Source organism: Mustela lutreola, chromosome 13 (genome assembly GCF_030435805.1).
Source record: "Mustela lutreola isolate mMusLut2 chromosome 13, mMusLut2.pri, whole genome shotgun sequence".
In the NCBI taxonomy this organism is placed as follows: Eukaryota; Metazoa; Chordata; class Mammalia; order Carnivora; family Mustelidae; genus Mustela; species Mustela lutreola.
In genome coordinates, this window is record NC_081302.1 from 46,583,807 (window position 1) to 46,607,492 (window position 23,686).

A 23,686-nucleotide genomic window follows, 5' to 3' on the forward strand; every position below is an offset into this window, starting at 1 on the left:
AGTGTTAATGTGTGGCTAAGTACAGACATTTGTGTCAAATTTCTAGGGTAGCCTAAAAAAAACTAGGAAGTGAATAAGAAAAAAAGTACATGTGGGTAATTAATCTTAATAGATGGGTAGATGTTTATTGCTCAAGGTGAAATGTTTAAATTGGTCTTTCTAGTCTTTTCAACAGTATGTTTTTATTCTTGTTTGGCCTTTCGCTACTCTAACAGCAGAAAAGAGGAACTGTAGTATGTTACAGATACTCATTGTGGATAATTAAGTACTTCCTAACTTTGGGTTTATGATTTGGAGTCATTGCGACATAGTAAATAATGGCAAATGTCTAGAGAATAGAGCTATCCTTGACCCTAGAGATTATTTTGTTTTGTAGATGAATAAATGGAAATTCAGAGAAGCCGCAAACCCTCCCAAGAGTGCAGAGCTAGTTAGTGAAACAAATATGACCATAATGCAGTTCTGATTCCCATCACGTTTCTTTTTTTGATTACATGTGGGTATTTTGAATTATTTTTTATTAATAACAAAATATGTAAGATAATGCAGTCCCCATTGTGTGTCATTAAAGACCCACAGCCAAAACCATGATCATGAAGTGATTATAATGGCATACATATATCCCTCCTATGCTTAATTTAAAATAAGTGTTTTAGTTATTATGTAGAGGAAGATTATTTATGGTAATTTTGTGCACTGGCCTTGGGAAACCCAGTCTTTTCTAACCGTAATGTCAGTAAAGTGTCCGGGCTACAAAAGCTCATCTATAATTACTTATAAATTGTGGTGTTTTGGTCCATTGCATAAAAGCAGATGAACCTTGCATTTCTGTCTTTACTCAGGTTGACATGTACTATCTGAAGTTATAAGGCTATTGTGATAATTAAACTCATAGGTTATACAGCAAGCCAAAGGAGATATATCATAAAGGTCAAATTCTTTTCTAATATAAATGTAGTGGATTAAAGTGTTTTTTAACACTTACTTTCTATCAATATTTCTGTTGTGTTTTCTTTTCATATATCTAACCAAGTGGGGAAAAATCCAAATGACCAGTTAACCTTTAAGAACTCTGTATGTAAAGATAGATTTATTAGACTAGATATTGAAAAGTACAGAATTTAAGGAAAATATTGTCACTGAAAAAAGGATCATGATTATTATCAGGAAAAATGATATTCCAGAGTATGTTGAATCTTGCTATTTCTAAAAATTGCTTTTTGTTTTGAAAATGCTAACCCTACAACTCAACTAAACTATGTGAATTAAATGTAAGTTGAGCCTATTTTACTTTTTAATCTGCTTTCATGTACTTAAACCAATGTCTGACATTTCCTATATGCTTGGTTTATATTGGTTCATATTATCTCATAACCCTTCTTTCTGAAGACATAGATCTTCTACAATTATTTTAAACTTGCTTATATGCTAAGTAAAATAATATTTTTAAGCATTAATAATAATCTGATGTCTACTGAGTGATTTGGCTTACTAAATACCAAGCACCATATGGAATTTTTATACATATCATCCTGTGTCTTCACAATAATCTTATCAGATAGTCAATATTTTTATCTCCATTTCGTTGTTGAAAATAACTAAAGATTAAAGAGGTCTGGTAATTTGCTTGTGGTCCTGTGCCAGGTTTTGAACCTGAGCTGACTCTGATTCCAAGTTCTTAATCTTTCTGCCATGTTGTACTCTGAATACATGACTTGAATCAGCATCTATTCCTTTCACATTCTTGGGCTATAAGCAATCTATGTGCCTTTTTTTCCCCCTCTCCTTGACATAAGGGTGACCTACTGAGAAAGACCCTTTCAGAGGTTTTCTAGCCTGTAGAGTATCTTGTCTCCTGTTCCCAGATTTAACTGCTAGGTAGCAGTCTTTTCCAAGAATATACTATCTTCTGGATTATAACCACTTTTTATTTCTTTTAATATACTTCATATTAGGGACATCTGGGTGGGCTCAGTTGGTTAAGTATCTGCCTTTGGCTCAGGTCATGATCCCAGGGTCCTGGGATCAAGTTGCACGAATGTCAGGGCTCCTTGCTCAGCAGGGAGCCTGCCTCTCCCCCGCTTATTCTCTCTCTCTCTCTCTGACAAATAAATATATAAAAACTTAAAAAAAAATAAACTCTGCATTAAAACCTATATATTAATTTTAGCCAACTTATACTCTGTTACAGAGACTATGGATTATATAGATTATAAGTACAGATTTAGATTATACCTAAAGATAAAAATGCAGTAGCAGACATAGATCATTTTTTATTTCAGAATTAAAAGATCCTGGTAGAGTATCCTCTGAGACCTTGCAGCTAAAATATCCCAGGATATATTTTGGCAAAAGATGACCTCAAGCGATCTAGCTGCTATGGCCCTCAGAAGCATGGAAATTCTACATGCTAAGTAATCCAGCCCTTGTTCTGTGTTCCAACCCTTGCCCAAAAGACTTTGGTTAAAACCATTAATTGTTTTATCCTTTTCTTTGCCTTTGATAGCCTCAGCAGAAATTAAATGCCCAGTATTTTTCCTCATTAAACCTTTATTCATTCATTCATTTAGCAAAAATTATTAAGCACTTGCTAGGCACTTATAGAGATAGTCCCTAAGCGTTCATCATCTAGTTTGGACAGATGAGTAACAATTCCCATACATTTGGTTAATGCCGGGGTAGAGGCAACACATAAAGCTTTGGGAGTACCTACAGATGCGGAAGACCAATCCAGACCTTATGAGGACAATCCAGACTTGACTTCTAGAAGGACCTGAAATCCAGGCTGAGTTTTGAAGGATGAGTAGAAGTGAGGACAAAAGCCCAAGGGCAAGTGTGGGCCAGGAAAGAGCAATAGGTGTGTGCACTTTCTCAGAGGTTCTCCAGTGAGCCCCAGTCTGTAAAACTATATATTCTAATAACCCCAATGGCTTTCCCATTTTGCAGTAGTCATTTTCTATTAACTATTCAATGTCTGCCCCACTACTGCTGAGTCCCATCAGGGTAGGGACAAGAGGATAAAAGACGCCCGACTTACATACTGCTGTAACCTCAGCACTCCCTCCGTTGGTGCCTGACACACGGATGTTTAGTAAGAATGTGTTGAATGAACAGACATGTTTATGTTTAGGTTTGAATGGAACAATTAATGTACTATATTGAGCAAAATCAGGTCACTGGATGTCACCCAAATAAGTGGGATTTAATATGCTAATTGCTAAAGCTCCAGCTGTGAACACTGTTAACCCCTTTCTCATCTCCTCCCTAAAATGTTGTCTGTCATTGGAAGGAGCTCTTTGATCATCAGTGGTCTGTGCTTCAAAAGGTGTTGTATCAAATAGGGAGGATGCAGTTCGAACTTGATGGGATTATTCACTCCTTAGAAGTGGAGAGTTGCTTATTAATTAGATTTCTTTCCCTTGCTTAATCAAGCAGAGTTTAACAACAGTAAATAAAACAAAGGAAAGCCTCTGCTAATGAGTACAGGGCATTATCTTGTGTCTTTCCACAGTGCATTCCAAATCTGAAGATTTTCTGTAGTCTGTGGAAAATAGTAAGAGTTCCTTTAAAGTTAAGATAATCAAAGTATTTATTAATGCTTTTTTATAAAGATCCTACCATATCTGGTTGTTAGTGAATCAAATGGTCTTGTTAAAAAAATGAAGGACCAGATAGGAAAGAAGTATATGGAAAGTCTGATGCACGGCCAAGAAATTGGACTGTTGAGGTTTTTGAGCAGGAAAATCACAGGTCTGAGCAGGTTTTCTTGGAACTGAAGTGAGAAATGTAGGAGAGAAGAAAGACTCAAAAGGACTTCATAGCCACCCTAGATGCCAACACCGATTGGCTGGCCACAAGGGATGGCGAGTGAATCAAAGAGCTTTTTAAGGTTTGAGGGAAGAAGCCAGGTCCAGAGCTGTGAGTTAAGAGACCCCCACAGAGAACTGCTACTTAAGCTAATGAGTTCTCTAAAGAAAAATATTTAAACCTAGAGGATGGCAAATCAAGGGATACACCTCAGGGGTGGACACAGGTGGGTAACGAAGTGAGCAAGAGGCAAAAGAGAGATGAAGAAATTGGAGAGATTGCATGATAGTCGAGCCAACATTATGAAGGGGGAAAGGAGACTTTCAAGGACTTGGTTTCCTCATTTTCTGTCTTTTGTTGTTTGCTTCCCTGTTTCTACAACGCAGTGGTATACCACTGAGTTGCTAGTGCATTTCAGGATACATTACTTCCTACTCTCTTCCAGGACATCTCTTCTCCACACAGTGGAGATGCTATAAAGTGTTCCCAACAAAGGTTTCACAAATAGGAACCGTTGTTGGTGTAGCCACACCTTGTGGTACATCTGCCTGCGATTTGATTGCATCTTCATTAGAAGGTTCTCTTTTCATTAACTAGTACAGTGTGGTTTTTTTCTCAGTTAAATGGATATAGAGTAATCAGAAAGAATTCTATAAACTATATGCAATTAAAGTCCCTAATGATAAAACTATTTAACTGTGACAAAATAAGATAAAACATAATCAAAATTTTAGGCAAACAAGTATTACACATTTTTAGTGAACATCCATAACCTAAACAAAATCTTGCTATATTATCTTTACACTAAATCAATTCTTAATAGCCTTAATTTGGATTTGATTATCTATTTTTACTCTTCTACTTATATGTGGAGCTTTGAGAGATTTTTATAGAAATAAGATTGTATTGCCGCCAGGCACAGCTGCTCTGCTACTCGAAGATTTGAAGTCAGAATTAAATGTGAAGCTAGTTCGATATCTTTGAATTAGCATATTTCTCACGAAATAAGGGAGGCAACACAAGACAGGCTTCATTGTGGATCTCTCGAAACTTCACACATAACCACCCTGCCCTCCCTAATCCACTCAGTCGTGGGTCCTCTTTATTTCTTGACCTGCCTTCCTCCAAACAACAAGAATTTGTCTTGAGGCAGAATTATGAAATTAGTAAGGTTTTCAGTATTGTCTACTGAACACTAGCTGCCTTAAGGCTTGTTTGAAAACAATGAGGACAACACCAAGCCACTCCTTGTCTAGAAAACCGTATCTATCAAAGCAAATGTTGACAACTACCATTTTTTATTTCTTTGAACTGCATCCTAATCCAAAGTAGAAAAGAGCCTAGGGAATAATAAAGTAAAATTATATGATTTTGCCAAATGTCATTGGCTCATGTTTTTGAGAATATTTTTTGTTCTCTTTCTGATGAACTTCTGCTGCTAAATACCTGAGAAAGAAAGGGAGCTATTAAAATACTAATTGTTTTTGACACCCTTACACTGGAGCTTTCAAGCAGAATCAAATGCTACCTATAACTGTCAAAAAAGACTTAAATATTTTTTTAAGGAGATTTTTCTAGGCCAGGAGTGTAAAACAATTTGGGTGATTTCACATATTATTCAAATATCAGTCTCTCCTATTTACTATGTAGTCAAGCAAAAGGAAGCATGGACTCAGCAGGGCTCCTGCCTAGGTAAGGATGCCCTGTGGGCAGAAGGGAAAGGCCTTTCTAATTTATAGTCAAGGCAGGGACAACCTTCTGGCTTAGTGAGTATCATATACACTCTTAAGCACGAACAGGTTAAAAAAATCCTCAAGCAGTGAGGACTTTAAGTTGTTTTAAAAGGACATTTATGCAAGAAATAGCAAATGCCTTTCACTTAATGAGCATTCACAAATGTATGCTGAAGGCTGGGACTAAGTTGAGTGAAAAGGGGTAAGACTACTGCATACGGAAAGGAGTGTCCTTGACGTCCCTGAAATAGTAGTTATGATTGATTTGTCTTTTGTTCTGTTTGTGTGCCGTAGTGGACTATGATTACACGATCTTTCAAAATTTCTGGCCCACTCTAAATTTCTCCCTTTCCTCGTAATACAAGCTCAGAAGGAGTTTGTGGAGAGATTTTAGAAGCTCCTAGAACTTGGTCCTTTTGTTTTATATTTTGTGTTTGGGCATATTTTCTTTTCCTGGTGACAGGATCTCTCGATTTAATCAAATTTCACCCCACCACCCACCAGAAAGATAAAAGAAGAATTTTTTATTTTGTTTTTTGATTACTGGCTTTTGTGTTGTTTGATTCCTTTACTTTTCTCTTTTTCCGCATATTATATTTTTACATATATAACCTTAAAATGGAGCCACTTGTACTGTCACTTTGTCACTTGAGAACTAAAGTTGCATTGACATAATCCCAAATGTGGAAAACATGTCAAATGGTTGGCAGATCTACAATTTTAATGACAAATAAATTGTTCAAGATAAACAGTTTCAATTCAGTGAAATTTGGTGCTACTGGGAAGCTTCTCCCGGGATACCGGGAGGAGAAGGCATCATTTGTGCCTGGGATGGCCATTAGTCTTATTGGGTCTTCTGGGCCAGGTGGTGTACAGGGCTCTTCTGGGCTATGCAGCTTGGAAGGAGCAGGCAAGGGAAAGAGGAGCCTGGGAAAAAGCCATCAGCAAAGCCATAGGCTTCAGGGAGGCCAGGCAAATAACGATGGGGGAGCACCTGGACACAGATTGGCTGGCGAACACGGGTGCCATTGTTCACCTCAGGAAGAGCAATTTCTATAGAATAGTAGAAACTGAAGCCAGATGGCATTAGACGGAGGAGGGTAGGCTTCTCTTCCTAGATGTGAAAGAAGAAAAACAAGAGAAATAGCAGGACCCAGAACGAGTCATGGTGTAACGAGTAAGTTATGTCTCTTTGCCTTTTACGTGCCCTTGGCTTTACTGTCTCTGTGTTCTGGAGGGGAGGGATGAATATGTTCTGGGGCTGTGGATAGTGAGGTTCTTGGGGGATGGCATGGGGGAGCACAGGTGTGGAGAACCTGGACAGTGAAAAGGAAGGATATACGGAGAGAAGGGGATGCAAACACTGAGTAAGGGGGAATCTGAAGGTCTCACCTGGTGACATCTGTTTGCCCTGAGAACTAAGATAAAAGGTCTCCTCCTGAAAGTCTGAGTAGAAAGAGAGGCAAGGGTGATGGGGAAGGACCCATGGCATGTGTCCTGCATCGACCGCAGAGAGGTAACTCTTCAGGGAGACAAAAACCACGTTTGCATCAATCCCGCTGAAAAGGGAGACAATTATGTAATGATAGTCTGTAAAGTCTGGGGAGGAGAAAAGTGGTCCGGGTGCTTCCCAGGCCCTGTGACAAAGGGCAGTTGGTTTCCCGATAACCTAAAGGTTCTAAAAGTTTCCCTCCAGATGTAAGCATAGTGCTCAGCGTGGCGGAAGGCAGTCTGAGCGTGCTTCAGAACACCAGTCAAGCAGAATCCTCCCCTTTTTTAAGATGGTAAGATATTCGTACTTTAAAATAGTGTGGTGGTTATTTAGGAAAGTAATGGAGACTCTGGTGGGTCATGTTACACGATGTGTGTTTCAGCATTGTTGCGGTGCTGAGTTACGTAGGAGGCAGGCGTTCTAACAGGGACGGAGGATGGTGACCCTCGCGTAGCTGGTCTCCCTCCCGGTATGTGTCCACTATATTACATATCTGAGATCCTCTCCTATGAGAACAACACTTGGTGCTCCCTTAGTTATTGCTAAGGTACCATTAGAATTATTTTTATATTTTATCAGTCCTCATAAAATGTCAGTTTGGAATAGGCAAATACAGAAACCGTTTCTCAAGATGGTTGTATTAAAAATAAATCGTTAGCAAAGTGCCCGCCGCACACAGAGCCGTTACCTTAAAAGAGAGCAGTAGTTATTCTTATTCACTGATTATTTGTGAAAGCATAAAACTAGCCAGATTTTTGAATTTTGTTTCTAGAAACCTTAAATGATCTAGCCAAGCAGTTTGACCTTGAAAGAGAGCGTGGTATCAGGCTTGGGATTTAGAGACAGACAGGCCTTGGTTTGACTTTTGACTTGTTAAAAGAGTGACGATAGCAGGTTATTTAACTTTTGAATGTCCTCCTCCTCGGTTGTAAAATAGAGAAATTACACGTTTCATAAACTATTAGGACAATTAGGACGATTTAGTAAAAGTATGGGAAAGTACTCTACTGCAGTATCTGGGCTGAGTAGATGTTCAATAACTTCAATGTTAGTTCCTCTTCGTTCTTTCCCCTTCTCCACCTACCTTCTGCAGGTGGAGATACATTTATCACTAGAGAGTCATTATAAATTTGTGAGTAAAGTGACAGTAGTGTGCAGAACGGTTGTACTAATTAGAGATTGAAATTAATTTCCTTCCTATGCATAGTTCCTATATTGTTGTACTTAAAGTGCATTGATTGGTATGAACTGGTTTAGAGGGGGAAAAAAGGAAAAATTAAAAGACTATAGAGAGGGATGCCTGGGTGGCTCAGTTGGTTGAGCCGCTGTCTTCGGCTCAGGTCATGATCCCAGGGTCCTGGGATCAAGTCCCGCATCGGGCTCCTTGCTCGGCAGGGAACCTGCTTCTCTCACTGCCTCTGCCTGCCTCTCTGCCTGCTTGTGTGTACTCTCTTTCTCTATCTCTGACAAATAAATAAAATCTTTAAAAAAAAAAAAAAAAGACCATAGAGATTTTTAGTTTTAAAATAGAATAGTAAAGATGTTTTAACCCTTTTGTCCCCTTGGGAGTCACCACAGAGGCACTAAGAGAAAGAGTAATAAAAATCAATCTCCAGTCCTCTGAAAACAAGACATCTTTCACCTGGAACAACGTATGACAGTGGAGAAGAACATGATGCCGGGAGAGAAAGCTGGAATGCAGGTGTATTCATTTCCAAGGCCCCCATGACAAATTACCACAAACTGGGGAACGGGCAGGCGGGGGCACTTAAAGTAACAGAAAATTGTTCTGTCACAAATCTGGAGGCTAGAAGTCTGAAGGTGTTGGCCAGGTTGGTTCTGTCTGGAGGCTCTGGAGGAGAATCTGTCCTCTTTCTCCTTCATGCTTCTGCTGGTAGCCTGCAGTCTCTGGTGGTCATTGGCCTGCAAGCTGGGTCACTCAAATCTCTGCCTCCGTGTTCACAGCGCCTTCTCCCCGTCTGTCTGTGTCTTCACATAGTCTTCTTAGAAGGACATTAATCTTTTGGTTAGAATCATGCTAATCAAGTTTGAGCTCATCTTAACTCGATTATATCTGCAAAAGTCACATTCACAGATACCAGGAGTTAGGACTTCAACATAAATTTGGGGTGACACAATTCAACCCTCCACAATAGGTACCCCAAGGAGAAACAGACTGATCTACTCCTCACAGCTCCACATGAGCGTTCAGGAACCATAGATGGGAGGAAGGAGGCATAGAGCTGAAAATGCAAGGATTATTAGGGAGCTGTTCCGCCTCCAGCTAGGCACGGTGGCTCCAAATCCAGACTTGTAACCCCTATGCTGTGCTTACCCTACCACCCCCCAGTCCCCGGCCCCAGCCTTTCCTCCGTACCTCCAGGAGATAAAAAGTATGCTGTCTGGAAAAATTGTGCTAGAAACTCTAGAATTAGAGTACAAGCCAGAGCTGAGGTACTCCACCAAAAACAGGGATTATGTGAACATAGAGGAAGGTTTTGGGGAGAAAAGGGGAGAAATGAATGACAAAGTCTTCTTCTGACCCCATCCCACCACCTAGTCTTTACTACACAGGAGCGAAGCTTATATTTTAAGTAGATGTCTGAATTTTCTTCTGTAGATAATGAACAGTCCAGAGAAAAGGCTTTCAGATAATGGCATTTCGGCTCCTGTCTCTCAAAAAACGGTAGCTTCCTGCAAGAACATGCCATGGAAAAGCTTGCTAGTTAACAAACCTATTCACTCACTCCAAGTGTTTAGTCTTAAATATTAATTTAAGCCCAGGACTCATCAGCTGACATTTGAGGAAAATATTCAACATGAAAAAAGAAGGGAAAAAAAAAAAACAAAATGAAGAAACTCTTAGTAGACAGAGAAAATGTAGGGAATAGCATCAATTAATCTATATTAAATCGTAATAATGTATATACAATCCTCTTCTTTTTATCATTGAAATATAAAAAAGGTATGTATAGAAAAGATTTAAAAACAAAAAGAATTTTCAAGTATGAGAAATATTGTAGCAGAAAGAAAATAGTACATATTTGGAGAAACATAAACATAGAAAGTTCTAGGGGAAGATCAGGAGGGAAATGTAGAACTTAAAGATAATCTGATCCGTTTGGCTTTGTGTACAATTGTATTAGTGTGTACAATTGTATTAGTGTATACAGTTGTATTTGTATAATTGTATATTTGTGTACAATTTTATCATAAAACTTTGGGGACAAATAAGAGTAGGATGGTAAGTGCTAAGAAAAAAAGAGCCGAATTTTTTTTTTTAATTTATTTATTTGACAGAGAGAGAGGCAGCGAGAGAGGGAACACAAGCAAGGGGAGTAGGAGAGGGAGAAGCGGGCTTCCTGCCAAGCAGGGAGCCTGACGCGGGGCTCCATCCCAGGACCCGGGGATCATGACCTGAGAGGAAGGCAGATGCTTAACGACTGAGCCACCCAGGCGCACCAAAAGAAGAGCCAAATTTTACTCCAGGGGGAAATAGGGATATATAATTACAGTATACTACTTGAATTTGATATAACCTTGTGAGCAATTTTACAGTCCTAATAATATAAACTCTGTAGTAACCAGACTCCCAAGATGGCCCCAATGATTACTGCCTCCTGGTGTTTGTATCCTTATGTAATCTGTACCACCTCCACAAACGTTTTCCAGGGTTAGTCTGTAACCAGCTGAATACAGCAGAACTGATAGTATGTCATGTCTAAGATTAGGTTATGAAAGATAGTCTTGGTTGCTCTGTCTTCCTCCCTCCCTATTCATTCTGGGGGAAGCCAGGTTGTGAGCAGCCCTTTTGAGATAACCGAGCTGTTAAGAAGTTCAGCTTTGGTCTATCATACTAGGAAATCAGTAAATAATGTCTAAAACTGACTACTCAGGAGATAGCAAGAGAAACATGAATAAGGCAGAGACCAGGACAAGGAATTGCTGTTTTATTGGAAGCCTTTTGCATTTCTTTGGAAAATAACCATTAACCTTAAAGAAAATTAAAATTAGAAATATTAAAGGTCTTAACTTTTAATTGCCTGCAGTGGGGCAGGCAATTGAGATAGGAAGTCCTCTCCAAGAGTATCTTAGTTTGTTCCCATTAAAATACAGACAGAAGCCAAATCTCTTCTTTCATTCATTAGTTACCTAATACACTTTTCTCCTAAAAAATGCTGACTGCATTTGTATTTTCCCTTTTTTCCTTTTCCCTCTTCCATTACCGTGCGAGAAGCTGAAGGAAATGTCCGTCTGTCCTAGCTCTCAGCTTTTCATTTTTATGTGATCCATAGTTGAAAGTGCATTTCTAGAGTCACGGGGTATGATGAAGAGTCAGTAGTATACTGCCTTTAGCTCGAGATAGTGAGTGTGCTTCTCCACATAAAATGGATACTCTCCCCCGCCATTTTGTGTGTGTTTTCTGGAGATAACATTGGCCAGCGATCTTGTAGCACATCTCTGAATCTTCTTTCCCTTGTAATTCTTAATTTGAGAGAAAACGGTGATGGAAATGAGTAATCCAGAAAATCAAGTACTACTCTAGTTTGTTTCTTAGAGCAAAGGTAGCCTTCCAGGGTGTGTAAGAAGAGCCTGAGGGCTAACCTAGACCTACTGAGTCTGTAGAAAGCAAGAGAGTGGGATGAGATCAGTATTTTGAAACAATAACATTGGTTACAGTCACTAGATCTTTGTATATAAGTGTCTTCAGCCATTACACTGGAACTATTTGTGCTTTGGAGGTAAATGTTGGTCTCACTACCTGTTATGTAGTCAAGGTAAAAAGATAAATACTTTTTACTTTAAAAGGGTCTATAAATTTATTGAAGAAAGCACTGACGTGCATTAAGAAAGCTGCATGTCCCATTGATTCCCAAGTAAATTAGAAATTATTAGCATTAGCCATGATGTACATTATTGTGATGTGACAGCATTTGGCTTAAACAGTTTCACCATTTATTACCACTGATATTAGAATAAATGATAATGATCATTAAGTGCTATGTACATCATCATTTAACTAATCATGCTTGCAATCTCCTTCTATTAGTCAAACCTCCTTTGGTTAATTAGTCAGAAGAGCTGTCTAATCCCGATTTCTAGAGGAATAATGAAATAAGGGAATATTGAAATATAGTAAAAAAAAAAAAAGTGCGTCACCATTTACATCATATATCAATTTTATTTACCTTCACCTAGTCCATTATAACAGTCTCAAGGTTAAAAGATTCCAGCTTTTTTTTTTTAATTTGAAATATAATGATTAGGCTTGTTAAATTATATGTACATACTTTTCCCATTAAAACACTTATGCAGCAGAAAAGTGCTACTGTGATATGCAAATAAAAACAAAATCTTCATTTACCAACATACCCATATTGGAAGATGAGCCAATAAATACTGTTTAGATTTAGCTTTAAAAATGTTAATAGCATCTTATATTTTAGTCCTGACAAGCCAATAACTCAATCTAGAACTTCAAGGCTATAAATGTAAGCTACAACTAAGAAACTTTTATCATCAGTCCTTTTATTACTTCTTATTAATACAGTTAGCCTTAGGAGTTCTTAAGCTGATGTTTGATAAACCATGCAGTAGGTTTTATTTAATTCAAAGTGTATTTTATCACTGGGTAAAAACACCCCATATTTTCATGTCTTTCTCTTAATATTCCCCATGGCCCAAAAGAGAAGAAAAAAGAGAAAAGGATCTTTTAAAATTCATTGTGATCTGCCATCAGGCAACTACTTAAATGATGATGATGGGCTACCTTTAAATGAGCAAATACCAATGAAGGAAGGCTGGGGTGTGTGCAGAGATCCCCTTGACAGTCTCACAGGCAGAGGAAGGCGTCGCCAGCAGCTCCTGGGTCCTGGGCTGCCCTGGCCACCCTGTGGCGATAGCTTCACCTCTACCAGGGATTCGGGGCGTCTTCACTTTTTAGACACTGTTTGCTCCTCGCTTGCTGGAAACCAGACATGGCCCGTTCCACTCTGTCCTGTTAACCTCTTCAGTCACTGATCCCCATTCACTGCTTTCCTCTAAACATAAAAAGACCCAATTTGCTCAGGGTGAGAAAGAAAGATTTACTCGTGCAATGAGGTAAGGAAAGTTAGTAAGTCTGGGTATTATGTTGTCGAAATTTTTCCTAGAAATGAACTCTGTGTTTCCTCCATATTTGTTTTAAAGTCAGCAGAAGGGAGGGTTTTGAGAATAATTCTTAAAAAATTATTCTTTGGTAATGAGCTGTTATATCCTGCTCATATGCTATCCTTGTGGTGGTGTCTGTGGCCCGGCCCCCATGCCTATCTGTGCTGAAAAGTGTAATTGATTTTTTCTCATTCTAGGCCCATATGGTTCATCACATGTTCCTCTTCTAAACAGATCTCCACCCCTCTCTAGAAGCTCTTTGTCATTTTGCTCTAAGGTCTTCTTTAACCCTGTTACTGTCCTCTTTCTACAAACACCAAACACTATTTCTACTTCGAAAATCAGGAACAAAATCCTATAAATGTACAAATTCATGCCTCAGCAAAGCTTTCTCTGTTTACTTAAGTACGTGGTGTTAAGTATAGAGCTGAACGGGAAGGTTTTATTTTATTTTGTTTGAATTTTCTTGATGCTCTTTTGCTTTTTCCCTCATTTTAAATGTAAACTTTGTGTTAAAGAGTCACATTAATAGAAGAAAGTACACAGTTCCCAAACATGTGGCTTGATGAAGGTTCATAAAGTCAACTTACTATGTAACCAACACACAGATCAACAGAGGATATTGTTAGAAACAGGGAGCCTCTCTTGCTCCTGTTCATAACCTCATATACCACACGTACCCTCACTGTGACAGCATCAACTGGTCTTGCTTTGTTCTTTTTATAAATTGTATGGTATGCTTTGTGTCCACGTTGTGTGAATTTGTAATTTGTTCATTCTTGTTATTTTGTACTCCACTCTGATTATACTGTATTCTTCCCCCTTTGTAGAGATTTCTGTTATTTCTTGATTTTCGCTTCTACAAAATAGTTCTAAGAACATTCTCATGTGTGTCCTTGGGCTCTGTCAGGTGTCCACCTAGGAGGGCAATTGCTCTTTCATTGGGTAGACCTAAATTCAGCTCTAGGAGATACTGTACTGTAAACTTCCAGCATGGTTGTAGCAGTTTATACTTCCATCAGCAGGTGGGAGTTTCATTTCAACAACTCTGGTCCGGTATCTTACTATGGTTTTTATTTGCATTTTCCTCCTGAGTAACTTGAGCACCTTTTCATATGCTTATTGCCTTTTCAGATATCCTGCTCTTGTGAAGTTCCTGTTCATGGTGGGTTTTTGTTGTTGTTGTTGTTGCCTATTTTTTTCTATTGGTTCACAGATTTTTTTCATATTGAGAACAGATTTTGATACAACTTAGAATTCCATCCTAAAACTTAGGTCACACTTCCATTAAAGGAAAAGTTGTGTCATTTTATAGTTTTATAAATGTTATTGGTCCCTCAGATCTTCCAGTAAGGAGCCTTAGAAGAACAGGTCTGCTCAGGATTCTATACAAAAGAGCATGCATGTTATAGACTGTGGCCTGCCTGTCCTCTGCCACTAACTGCCTCTGGTCTCTCTGTCCTTGTTGTCATGTGATAGCCCAGAGCCTTTCTAGCTTCTCTCAACTGCTGACACTCCAAGAACAGTCTTCTAGAAAAGCTGACCGGGCCTCTCAACTGCTAAGTCTGATGTACACTTTGTCATGCCTCAGTATTTACTACTAATCAGGAAATATTGCTGGTCTGTAGTGAACTGTTGTCCTGAAATCTTGTCCTCAACTTGTAGCTCACAAATGCTAATGGAGTTTGAACTCTCCAAGTCACAAACTTAAAAAATGTTTAGGTGTTTAGGTTTAGTTTATGATAAAATATGAGCGGCTTCTGTATATACTACTTTTATTATTACTTTTTAAAGATTTTATTTATTTATTTGACAGATCACAAGTAGGCAGAGAGGCAGGCAGAGAGAGGGGGAAGCAGGCTCCCTGCTGAGCAGAGAGCCTGATGAGGGCCTTGATCCCAGGACCCTGGGATCATGACCTGAGCTGAAGGCAGAGGCTTTAACCCACTGAGCCACCCAGGCGACCCTAGACTACTTTTAAATAAGTAGTCTATTACCAAAGGAAAAAATCCTTCATACTTACCCCAAACACATGATTCTGCTGTTGATGGATTTGGTTTAGAATTAAGTGGCTAAATGTATAAGTTTACCTAGAAGATTACTCATGTATTTTTCTCAGAAGAGTATATGTTGTCTTCTGGGGCCAAATTTGCAACATATTGCGATAGTTTTACATTGAGAAAGAGTTAGTATGAAGTGAAAGCTGTTCTTTTTCAATGTTGACTCTATTCTATGGACAGTGGGAAAGATAGGTGCCTTGCTAAGTACATGTTCTAAAATCCATCACTTACCATGTTTCTTCCTCAGTAAAATGTGATATTAGACTAGTAATTATTCTTTTACAACTTCTACCTCCCACTCTTTTTCTTTAGACCTATTTGATTTATAGTTATACCACAATCTATAGATCAGTATCTACAGATATCATTATCTATGTTGATTGCTACATGTGAACCAATTAAGCTGCCACCTGGCATCAAATATATTCATTAAAAGTAAGCATTGAGTTCATTTAGAAATTAATATATTTGAGGGACACCTGAGTGGCTCAGTCAGTTAAGCATCAGTTAAGCATCTGCCTTTGGCTCAGGTCATGATCCTGGGGTCCTGGGATCTAGTCCCATATCGGGTTCCTTGATCAATGGGAAGTGTGCTTCTCCCTCTGCCTGCTGCTCCCCCTGCTTGTGTGCGCTCTCTCTGACAAATAAAATCTTTTAAAAAATTAATATATTTGAGTTTTCTCATGGAATTAGCTATCAATAGTAGAATATTTAAAAAATAGAGAAGATTGTAAGGGGAAAATAAAATCTACCCATAACCTGACTACTCACATATACACATTATTAGCATTTTGGCATCACTTTTTCTAATTTTTAACATACATATACGTTTTTTTTAATTGAGACATGTTGTACAAAGTAACTTGTGTAAGGAGTTTTTCCCATGTAATATGAATTCCTCTTTGAATAATTTTTAATGGCTGTGTAATATCCCTATAGTAAGGCTGGGCCATACATTATTTAACCAGCTTCCCTAGGGTTTGACCTTTTCATGGCTTTTAAGTTTTCATCATTATAATAAATAGCACTATTTCTTTAGGATAAATTAACAGGAACAATTTTAAGGCTTTTTATACATATTGCCATACTGACCTGGGTAGAGCGAAGGAGTTATATTAAATTATACTTCTCCTAGCAGCCTATGACCGTGTCCATTCCTCAAATCCTCAACAGCACCAAATTTTTACAATTACACAAAAAGATGTCTTTTTTCATGTTTTTAATTAGAAGTGAAATTGTATATTTTCTTATCTTTTAATAAAACTGGCAAAATGTGAGGAACAGGGAGACCAGAAATAGGACAGTGGGAGAGAAACTTTTGGGGTATTTTTTTATCAAACTGCCACCAATTCAGAAAAAATCATAAACTTTAGTATTGTTATCTCCTGTCTTATTTCTCCACTAGGGGCAATTATTATTACTGTTTATCTGTGATGATATTTCAATGCTGCAAGCCCAGGCATAGGTCTTATTTACACATTTTGACCATTAATACTAATACATGCAACTAATACTTGATTTATTAGAGTAATGAGTTAGGACTAGGAGAGGGGAATCAGAGATTGACCTAAATCCCAGCAGTAGCTAACTGGTTAAGGCAGGAGTCGCTGGGCTATCACCTGGACTGGTGCTTCCTTCCCAGGGGTTTTGGGTCATTGGGCAGCAGCTTAATAGATGTGTAAGGATGCTCCTGACTAAACTTTGTCTACTTGATGCCCATAGAGCCCAGTGAAAAGAAACTGGCCCAATCATCTAATGAATTTTCCTTCTGGACTTTTTTTTAACACCAATTTTAACAGACTTTTTTTTTTTCTTCACTACATTTGCCACGTGCATCCATTTAATGAAAGATATTTCAAAGATAAAGGTATTTGTATGTTATGATCACTGTTAAAATGTGATTCTTTAAACTTATAATTGATGTATGTGCTTCTAGGAAGATTTTGAGACAACTTTCAAAAGAATTCATGTAACATCCTGCAATTGTAAGAGAAAAAAGATACTATAATGAAACAAAACAAAGTTGGCTCCCTTAGCTGTGGTTCTCCGCTTTGGCGTGTGTTAGAATCACACAGGGGGCTCGTCATAGTGCAGATTGCTGGGTTCCACCCAGAGTCAGTGATTCGGTAGCTTTGTGGCAATCACGAGAATTTGCATATCTCATCAATTCCCAGATGCTGCTCCTTCAGGAACTGTGCTTTGAGAACCACAGATGTGGATGTCTGGAATAATTTTTGATATTAATGTTTTTCTATTGAGTAGTTTATAAACCATATATCTGGTCATACATAATGATAGCTATGTTCTTAATTTTATAAGGCTCTTCATATGGATATAAAAGCTGTGATTGATTGTATGTCCTGGTGGTTCTGAAACATGGCCACATTAGAAACACCTAGAGAGTTTTTCAGTACACCAACATGGAACCTTCTCTCTGATTTAATTGGGCAAGGACAGAACCTAGGCACTATATTTTTTTTAACTCCCCTTGTGATTTCAGGGTGCAGAATTATAAGCCACCAATAGAGAGAAAAACAGTCCATATTGCTAAAAAAGAGTCAGCTTATTTCGTTGTGGCTGGTTTTTGTTGTTTGTTTTTTTGTTTTGTTTTGTTTTTCCATCAGTGTGCCTAGCCACTCATTACCCCTGCCCTTTTTTTTTAACCTGTGGAACGTGTTTTTGGTTCTTAAATACATGGTTTTGTTCTTCTCTTAATTGAACTTCATCCAGTTTTTGATGAACCATTCCTCCAATCTATCAAGGTCATTTTAAATGCTGTTTCTTTCTTCTAGAGTATTTAACCCCTGCCCAACTAAGTATCATCTGCAAGTTTAATGAGATTTTCAATTTCCTAATTGAGACTGTGCTCATTAAGTTTTAATATTTTATAGTTTTATTGCAAATTATTTCCACCATGTGGGTGATGCTACCTTCACTTTGCCCTGGTCATGCACATTTTCTTCATTATCAGTGAACATTTAGTTAGTGCTTAGAAGTTGTGTGTTACTGAGTCAAGTTCTATGACTTAGAAATAGTTGAAAATCAATCTGATTTCATGTACTTTTTAGTCTAAGGAGAATATGTATATAACATGAGCTGCATGAGCAGCATACAACACGGAAGCATACACCTACAAAAATTGAACATGCAGAATATAGTTCATAGGTCAGATGGATGTAATGAGCCTAACTGTGACTATATAGAAGTTAGAGTACCCGCTGCTTCTTTTTTTTTTTTTTTTAAGATTTTATTTATTTATTTGACAGAGAGAGAGATCACAAGTAGGCAGAGAAGCAGGCAGAGAGAGAGGGGGAAGCAGAGAGCCACTGATCAGAGAGCCCAACTTGGGGCTTGATTCCCGGACCCTGAGATCACGACCTGAGCTGAAGGCAGAGGCTTAAGCCACTGAGCCCCCCAGCGGCTTAAGCCACTGAGCCCCTCAGCTGCTTCTTATTAGCTGTGTAACCTTGAGCAAGTTACTTGCTCCATGTGCCTAGGTATTGTCATCTATCGAGTGGGAGCTTAATAATTCTTCCTTGGTTTGTTGTGAGGATTTAAATCAGATATTGAGTGTCGTGATGAGCACTGGGTATTACATGCAACTAATGAATCATTGAACACCAATAACTAATGATGTACTCCATGTTGGCTTATTGAACATTATATATTATATATATATGTTAAAAATAAATGAACAAATCAGATAATATATGGAGAAATCGCCACAAAGCCTGCAACATAGCAACAGTTCAAATAGATGGTAATGATTAAGAGTCAGTTAAAGAATTGATAGAAGAAGACATTTTAGGTTTGGTTGGAAAAGACTGATAATAATCCAAGTGGCACAAGGATAATTGTTCTGGGATCTGCCTTCTTCATTAATGAATGAGACTGATCCTAGAGCCTTTGGTTTTTCTCACAGGCTTAAGCAAGTTTTCCTATAAGCAAATAGAATTGAGATGTTTGCTCGCCATGTACTCTGTATATTATTGGAAAGTGTGCTTTTGTAGATAATTATGGCTACCAACTGACAGAACAGGATTCAAACTCGGGACTTCTGTCTATAAGCTGATAACTGTGAACTGGTAGAAACAAAGGGAAGAGATTGCCCCTGGCAAACGAAGTGAAGGAAATAAGAATCTGGCTTAGAAAAATAAGGTTCTCAAATAATAAAGTAGCCAGTATTTGACCACTTACTGTATGTCAGACTTTGTTGACCCACATTATTTACATTGTCTTGCACTGAGACTTAGAAACCTTAAGAAGCTTGCCCCAAATCATACAGGTGATAAATGACAGCCCAGATCTGTGTCATCAGATCTGGATTGGGCCCAGAGCTATCTAATTCTATTCAGGAATTAGGTCCAGATCTGTGACAGCAAATTCCATCTCTGAGTCACTTCGATAAATTGCCTATTTTTGGATGGAATCAGGAACTTACTTTTTCCAGGAGGAGCTACACTCAGAAAGATCAGAGTTAGACTAGAGAAAGCTAAGGTGGAGCCAGGAGCTCTGTTTAACTTCCTAGCTATTTTGTACAGAGTAAATGGGGAAAATCAGCTAAGGGATATTTTCTCTGGAGTTTACCATGTATTTAAATGAGTTAAATGGCTAAAAAGTGAAGGTGTCCCAGAAGAACGAGGCTGAAAATGGACCAGAAGAGGGTTTATAGATTAGGAGGGGTGGGGAAGGGGGGTAAGTTAGAAAGGTAGACAATTTATATACTTCCTTTCTCTATTGATTTACTTAAAATAAGTAAACATCAAGAGTGATCTCTCTGAGCCCATAAAAGCTAACACTTTTTTGGTAAAACACACATTTTCATAGCACTTTACAGTTTTCAGAGTGCTCTCACATGCATTATTTTGTTTGATCTTAACATATTGGTGAGCACTTTAACAATTTTGCTCCTATTAACCTAAAATATCCATAAGTACAAGAAATATGTCTATACCAAATTGGATAGAAGTCACAACTGTACTGGAGTTTCTTTGCCCATATCTTATTAATGCATTTATGTCCTTATAAATGGCAAGTTTAGTTGTGATCAAAATTTAAATTTAGCTATTAATTGGGAAACAGTAGCCATCAGGCAGTGTCATAGAAGATCTTTGCTTTTCTTCCCTCTCATTTTACACCTTCCTTTTCGATCTCAAAAATCTCAATATTGCCACTGCACAAACATGTTCAAAATGAAGTAATTTTCCCTGTATAATACAGTTTTGAATCCCAAAATATCAGTTTGATAAAAAAAAAAAACTATTTTTCAGGCTTATATTACTATGACATTTGGAGTCACTAAAAAAACAAAACAAAACAACAAAAAAAAAAAACTTTGTACTATACTGCATTTTTTCTGAAGTATATTTACAAAAAGTCTTTAGATAAATTAGAATTGCATATATAATTACTTAGTGATTCATGAAAGAGTAGAAACCTCTGATAATGAATTTCCTGGAAAGTCTTCCAATCTTTCCCCTTTGTCAGTAGATTAGACGAAAATTAGACTTAGGTTTGTCTGTTTACAAAGAAGATAGGTTTGTTTGTTTGTTTTCTCATCATTAACTCTAAAATTCTTTTTGTTGTTTTTGTTTTGCTTTGTTTTCTTCACCTGGCTTGATTAACATTAACCCAGGAGCTAAGTAATACAGTGTGCCTTTAACTACCCAGAAAGAATTTAAGGAGCTATAAAGCAGGATATTTCTGACAATAAATTCTTACCTTTCATTAATGGCTACTTACTAAGAAAGTGTTTACTTCCTAAAGGAATCATTTATGAAGTGAAGATAAAGATCTCCATCAGTTATTAAGGGGTACAATTTCTGTTTAGACTGTTTATATGGATCTTTTTAAGCATTTGGTTCTGAAACGAGTGCCAGCAGCGTGGTCAGTGAAGAAGTCAGTTCTCCTTTAACTCACCCACATCCCTAGATAATTATTTAAGAAATGTGATCAAATTGAGCGTCATTATGTTCATACATACTACTATTATTTTTGTCACTTAAACTTCCCATTATAGAATCTGTACTTCCTATTATTCTGAAAGGACTCCGGTTTTAAAATTACTACTTTATTACCACTCGTGGTGTAACGCTTAGAATACCCTTGAAGAAAGTCCTGGAGGGCATGCTTGGTTTCGAATTCCAGCTGTGCTGCTTAAATACTGGCAGTTACTGAATCTCTCCGCACCTTAGTTTCATCATCTGTCAATGGACAGAAATCATACACACTTTATAGTGAAAACAAAATGGAACACACCATGCAAAGCCATACACATTCAATAAGTGTGGACTCTTCTTAACGGTGATAACATTCGGCCCTGCGCTGACAGAGATATTGGCCGAGAAAGAGACTATACTCTGGAAATGGTTGCGTATGGGAGATTTTAGAAAAGAAGGAAAAGGAGATCGTCATCTGCCAAATTACCCCAGGTAGCCACATTGTCCTGTAGGTGGCTGAACATATCCCCTTTCTTGGCTCATTAAGGGATGCCCCCACCTCCGATCCACAGAACGGCTTATATGACTACGAAGGGCAATGATCAGTCATCAGACTGCAGAGGTAGCTAATGGTAGCCCAGGGAGCTTATTTTTGTCATTTAGTTTAACTGTTTCCATTCTACTTGTACCACCAGGAAACAAATGTCAAGATATTTTTAGTTTTCTGCTTTGAAAGTTTATTTCACAAACACTGGGATATTCTCTGATTTGATTTTTAAGCAATACAGAAGACCTACAAGATTGTACTTCCTGATTTAAATTGCTTAGGTATTGTTGCTCCTCCTTTCATACAATCACATCTAGAGTTCGGTTAAACATCCAAGCTTAAGGAAGTGCATGTTAATTTTTTACAGGTTGTATACATTTGTATCATAGCAACTGATTGTGGCCCAAAAAAAGGGGAGGGGGGTTGTAAGTAACCCTGTTGTAGAAATAAAAGTAAGGAATGCTTCTTAAGGTCAGTAATAGGAAAATCAAGTTAAGAGGAATCTAATTTCTGGATTTTATAAGAATGGATCAATAATGCTATTTTGTTTCAGTCTATTAACAGCCAGAACCTTGGCTCCCAAAATTAAGATATCAGTTCTTGTTAATTAAACTTAAATATGATGGCAGAGATCTTTGTGCCGTGAAGCGAGAGCCCGATCTCTGGCTGTTTTGTTCAGTTCTTGGTATAATGCAATACCCTGTTCTCAGCCAAAGCCCCGTGTTGTCTGGGCAACTCCCGTTGCCATAGCAATGAAATTCTTTCTCAGAGCAGGGCGGATGCTAATTGTAGCCATTTGTTGTTCCTTCTGTCGATCCCTTAACTAGCACAGTTGCAGAGCAGCCAGAGACTCTGGGTGAGCAGCAGAGTGCCCCCAAAAGCATCACGGCTGAAGGCAACCGGCTGCTCTGCTTAAAAAATCATTTGAGCCGCCAGCAGTGCTGACAGTGCCACTATGTGGGCGGAAGCACAGCCTGACTCAGACCCTGACAACTGTTGATCTGGGACTATGAGAAAAAGCGAAGACTGTTTAAAACCTGTTGAGAAGGGACTGATGACATGGACATTAATTTGACACCAGTCCCTCAGAGGTAGGTGCGAGGCGTATCACAACAACTATTTATCCAGGCTCAACTCAATACTGGGATGCCCAGAGGCTGTGGGCAACCGATCAATGGCTCTCCCTTTATTTCCATCTGAAACTGCTTTCCCTCGGCCTAAGGTAAAAAATACTCATTTGGTAGAAAGCAACCAGTTGTAATTCACACGGGTATTAGATTCAGTCTGTATTGGTAACTCCCTCCTCAAAAGCCCGAAATGAGCTGAAACCGAAAATCAACTCGGCGTAAATGAGAACAGGCACCCTTTGCAAAATAAGAGACCAAGTGACACCTACCAATTGTATGGTCTTTCATGCAGGTGTAATTGGAGAAAATGTTCTTAAACCTGGCATGCAGTAATTCATTGTAAAACCTAATTGCTGTAGGTACTTGGGAAAATTATTATAATGGCGAGAGGGAACATGTGAAGTACAATTATATTATTATATCATATCTTCCTTTAAAAGTATATTGACTCATAATAATGGTCAGGTTCATGAGATTTTTAAAACCGGCTACTGTGTAAACACAGTAATAAATATCAAGGTAGTTTTTTTAAAGTATAAATTTAATATACAGGTCTTCTAATCAAGTAGACTGAAGAAGATGCATCCTGGCCGAAATGGTCTCAAAATTCAGAGGAACAAATATCACACACTTGTTAGACTGAGCTATTCCTTGCTGTTTGTATTCAGATGGTCAAAACTGATCTAAAAGTAGCCCAATCATAACTAGAGATTCCTCTTTTTATTGGAGAACAGGGAAAGAAGGCCTTTCAATTCAATATGATTTCTTTTCCCTGAAAGAACTCCATGCATATTTACTGTTTTGATCCCTTGTCCTGCTTTTTCCAGTGAG

The 23,686-nt window shown here is 38.1% G+C and overlaps 1 protein-coding gene across 4 annotated transcripts in view; it reads left to right on the top strand.

The window, feature by feature from the left end:
* DIAPH3 (diaphanous related formin 3) overlaps positions 1-23,686 on the top strand; it is a 506,201-nt gene that overhangs the window by 381,133 nt on the left and 101,382 nt on the right. The window lies entirely within an intron of this gene.